Source organism: Magallana gigas, chromosome 1, assembly GCF_963853765.1.
Source record: "Magallana gigas chromosome 1, xbMagGiga1.1, whole genome shotgun sequence".
Classification (NCBI taxonomy): domain Eukaryota; kingdom Metazoa; phylum Mollusca; class Bivalvia; order Ostreida; family Ostreidae; genus Magallana; species Magallana gigas.
In genome coordinates, this window is record NC_088853.1 from 68,832,316 (window position 1) to 68,838,052 (window position 5,737).

The window sequence follows — 5,737 nt, forward strand, 5'->3', positions numbered from 1 at the left end:
AATTTTCAAAGTCTGTTCTTCCAGAAACCAACTTTAACAACTTATTGTATTGTAAACTTAACCTTCTTTCGTCATTTTTACTCCTACTGTACATGTGATCTTTGACTGTGTTTGTGTACATTTGTATAAACTCATTTTGAGCCTCAAATACCAGTGAACTTGTCTTGAGTGAATAAAAGAATTTAAAATCTTAGGCCATTCTTTTTTTTTTTCCATTTTAAATGCTGAATAGGAAATACCAAGTTAAAAATCTTAAGCTGAATGTAATAAACTCATGTGAACAAAATATGACTCAAACCTAGGCGAACTGTGAGCTCTGTATCTTGCTTATAATTCTACGATTGACGCTGAAATTTTGGTTGAACATTAGAAATTCTATATGAATTAGAGTATGTTAAATACTTGTACAAACAAAATAAAAGAATGATATTCTGTGTATACCTACTCTCTGGGGCCCCCTCTTTATACAATAAATAATGTGAAATCTACATCAATTTTGATAATTTTTCAGACACGAGTAAATAAAAACGACATATTTAAAACAGTTTCCATAGTTCTGACACATTTCTGTTGCGGGGATAAAGTAATTATCGCTATTCCTAAGAAAATATCACAGCGGAAAATTATCCTGGTTTGTACGCAAGGTAAATAACAGTCATTTAATTACAATGGAGAAGACACATTAAATTTATGAATGTTTTTAATTTGAGGAATTGAGCACATTGAGGTACAATTTTCTTCTTCACATCTATACATGTAGGATTTTAAAAATAAAATACAATAACTATTATATTTTTTAAAAAATACAATAACTAGTATGTAGTTGATGAAAAAAAATGTACCTATATGCTCTCATATATTTTGATCGCTTTACAAAGTGTGTGTGTGTGTGTGGGGGGGGGGGGGGTAGAACAAAAATATAGGGAATAGGAAGTTAACAACTTACCAGTATACCCCTACCAAATGTTTAGTTTTATATCTTGCGAAGGATTTTCTTATTCTGGTAAAAATAGTATTTCATGAAGGTACAATGTCAAAGATTACGTGTATGCAAAAATAAGTGTAAAATTCGAATACTTGACAATATTTATTTTTGTTATTCTACCGAGGGACCATATGGCACAATATCTTTTGAACGCCCATTGTTGCTCAGGTGAGCGATGTGGCCCCATGGGCCTCTTGTTAATTATTTACACTAGTTTTGTATTGATGTTGAGTAAATGTACATTTGTGTCTGTAACACTGTGTGCATGTAACAATGAGTCTTTCCCTTTTTATCAAGATCACAGACTATAAAAAATATATGAACAAAATCTATAAAAAAGCTACATGTTTGTCAATAAAAGTTGTATAGAAAGTACTTAAATTTGCCGATTTTAATGTTGGTGAATTATCAGAAATCGCCAGAATAGGCAAAAATTATATCTCCGCCAAAAAAAAGAACACAGCTACGGTATAGGCTATATTAATTGTTGTTAAATAATATTTCTTTAATATTCGTTATGCATGCATCAATATCAAACAAAAAAAACCCAACTATTTTTTTCTATTATTTGAAAGCGTTCAAAGTATTTGCTAGGTAATGGCGATGTCAATATTTTCGGCCGGTATTTAAAAAAAAAAGTGTAAAATTCTTCTTTTCAGCCAAAATTATAGCACAAAAGTATACCTTTATGTGAAAAATCATCTACCACAAGTACCCTCAGCAGGATAGGCAAGCCTCACCAATGACGAGAGTGCTAGTAGTGACCATCACATGAAATTTGAGACCACTGAAGTATTTGTATGACAGACAATGTAATACAAATCAGCAGTCGGAAAGGGGAGAAACATATTCTGATATTATTTTTAGGAACATTACTGTAATATATGTGCTTATTGAAGTTATACTAGACAAGAATTGTCCCTTTAAATACAATGATGGAGCAAAAATAAGACACATGTATTATTCAGCATTGGTTATGTTTCGATTTTTATATTCGTGATTTATCTTAAGTGATTACAAGTGATCGTTGTATAAAGTGGAAGAATGGATTAATTAATGTCACTATACATCTTAATTTGTAGTTGCATATGCTTTGTTAACAGCAACGTTAATTTCTCTTATTATTGCATTTCGAATTATTTTTCGTCATGTGTTCATAATATGAAGAATGTCATAAATTCTTTTCTTTAAAAAAATGCATTAAACCTTTTTACTTAAATATATGCACAAAACCTTAAGGATTTCAAATAAGGATTTGAAAATTCTGGTGGTTGTGTGACAAGTTTTGGTTGCCAGGATGACGTTAAAATGCTGGACTCACACCTTTAATTACACCTTGATGTCTTTCAACAAATGTTGAAGTAGTACTGCTGAGAGCATATTAGCCAAAGACTTAGATGTAACAAGGACATATGTTGTCTCTACTAAGGTTTGAACCCAGGTTTCCTGGCATACAGCCAGTGCTAGTTAAGATATCATATACCTGACTCGACCACATATACATTTTCATCACGTGCATGCACATGAATAAAGAGTATTATATTGCAAACCTTGTAAACAAAAAACAAAGCAGTATTTAGCAAGTAGCAAAAGAAATATTTTTGGTACAATATTATTAATATAAGTTTACCTTAATAAAACGTAAACAAAGCAAACTTCGTAGATTTTGTTTAACATAACTGTGATTGCGTCATATTTTTCAAGATTAATATACAGCTTTATTAAGCATATGCGATGCGCATTCCTTCAGAGAAGGACGATGACTCGCTATTTCAAAACTGTTATACCTCCGCGTATTTTATGACGATTAATTCCTTGTTTGCTGGGAAAACTAGCTGTTATTCATACATGTTTATTTGTTATATCGATCCAAAGTATGCAGTACATAGAATATGGAAAAAAACATGGGAAAAAGGCATTTAAATGCTGTTAGAATTACCAACACTATATTTTGTACTGAAAAAATGAAAATAATGTTAACAGCTAAACATTCTGTCGAAGTTTCATTTAGCTAAAACGACTTAGGAGACTTGGTTGTGAAAAAATAGTTTATATTATTATTAGACCTAGCTGAAATTTAAAGATATAATTAGTATAACTATCAAATAAAATTTGTGAAAGAAAAAATATATTTCTTTACTTTACAATTAAGCTAGGTACTTTCTTATATTTCCATATATTTATAACAATCAAGCCATTTCAGATATGATATAACGCACATTAAAGAGGGATGTGTTACGTGCCAAAAACGAATGTTATACAAATAGAAACGGAAATGATTTATTATATATGCTTAAATTGAATAAACACTTTATTTTTAAAAAAATCCTGATTCTTATTTAAAACCAGTGTGTTTAATAGCACGATATATCTACTTTGCTTTAAACGAGTTGAATCAAAATACAAAAAACAAGGAACAGTATGTTTCAAAGAAAAAACGAAACATTATATTGAATGAGAGAAAAGAACATGCAACAACTGCAACTTTACATTCGATTCCAATCAGCACCAACAAACCATAGACGTATTATAACTTGTAGCCTTTACAAACGGGTAATTCCACACACTGTCATTAAATGTAAGTGGTGTTTAATGAGCAACCCCCCACATATCTATTTTAACGAATGATCTTTTAAAAAATTAGTTGCTCCACTTTTCATTAGAAGGATGCGGTAATCGTGAAAGCCGTACATTCGCCTCTCTAGTTGCAAAGGATTCAACATGAAACACTGTGGTCTCGTTAGAAGAAACTTTTCCGTTTGTGACTTGCCTATCCAATTCCATCATCCCACTTAGTCAGTAATTGTTTGCTTCGTTTATAGACTCATACAGAATTACAAGCGTATACCCCGGGTTATTAAAATATGTTTGAGATGTTGATTTTTATTTCCTTCTGTAGTCGAACACTTCTCTTCTGAACAACTGTCAATTGCCTCTTTATTATTTGGAAGTAGCAATCTACACGACACGTGAATTGGTTGATGTTGGGTAATCGGACCAGACATGAAGCTGGATCAAAACATAAAGGATCAATTATAGTCTGATAATGGTTTAATTGATTCAAACATCTAAAACAAAAAACTACTTGCAAACTTCACGACATTTTAAAATCTTACCCCAGGGTTTCTTTGTGTTTTGTTAGTGCCCCTTGGAGTTTCCTAAGGATTTTTGGATAGTATCAGGTTTTATTTTTATTACAATAGTGATAGTATAGGATGGAACTTAACTTATATAGATCTATTATGTATCGTGTATCATGCATCCTGTCCTATTTGTATTCTTGTCAACTTTCATGATAGCAGCACTGTAGCAATATACCTTCATCACCTGCATATACAGTTAATTCAATACGCAAGGGCATGTTCTCCGTATGAACAGTTTCTAAAGCGAGGCAAGCCACTGACAAACATGTTGATAATCTAGGACTACACAGTCTCGATTAAAGTCATGTTTTTGTAAGTTCTATGGTCGATACAACAACCTTGTCAGCAAATAAAATCTTACACTGGGTCGCATGCTGACTGACGTTTTTATACTTATTGTTAGGCCGTTATCAATCATCTTATTTTATACGGATTATTCAGTTTTTCCCGATTACGACAAATAGCACACGGCGGGTGTGACAGATCAGCAGAGGATGCTCAATCCTCCCTATGGTACCTGATCCTACCTCTATTTTATTTTAAAGAGGTCAGTGTTTGTTCTCCTCCTGTTTTGTGGGGTTTTATTTTCATTTGGATGTTTGATTTTGAACACTGTTTGGTATCATCACATAGCATCTTAGAATGTTTAATCATTTAACAGGTATGTATAGTAATAAGTAAAATATCACGCAGTCTTCACAAATTGATTTTGATACTAGCACACCGATAGATAAAAACCAATGGTTCTTGTTTTTGATGTGTCTTGTCAACGATTTCTGTTAGTTGGATACTCACTTGAAGTTTTGTAGACAATACAGAATATATTTATGAAAACTAGCAACCAGAAGATATCAACCTATCACATTCGGAGAGTGACGATTCGTGTTCATAATTTTTGCTTAGGAGAGTGCCAAATTGAAATTATGTACATAATAAGGAAATGTTTATGAATACTACCAGACCAGAAGATATTAACAGTCAGTTGGTGACGAGTTTTGTTCGCGATTTCTGCTAAGGAGAGTGCCCACTTGAAAGTATGTACATAATAAGGAAATGTTTATGAATACTAGCAGCCTAGAAAATATCAACCTATCACATTCGGTGGGTAAAGAGTCTTGTAATGATGTAAAGGTCCCACTTGAAGTTATGTACAAAATACCAAAAAAAATGTTTATTAATTTTTCTTTATTTCCTCGTCTTGGTTGAAGTGAACCAGATTAGAATTTGTTTTATATTGGTCAGCAGTGGATGAATACTCCTCCTAGGAACCTGATCTCTTCTCTATACTTAAAGAGGCTGGCGTTGCTCTGCTTTGAAAATGTATTTTCGAGATGTCGAAATTTTGAGAGAGTTAGTGATTGTCATTTCAAATTATTTAAAATAATTTAAACGGAAGGGAAACGTTCTGATAAGAGAGGACGGGATAGTTAACAAATTAACAATAAGGTCTTTTTTTTATTCTAAGACATGAATTGTTAAATTAATAATAAATTGATAAAGAAAAAATATAGTTTTTATCTGTAAATTTTGGTATTTTCTTATAATATGATATAGAGCTCTTCTTTTCAGAAGATCAATAGAGTCAAAAAATGGCCATGACAATCTAGCA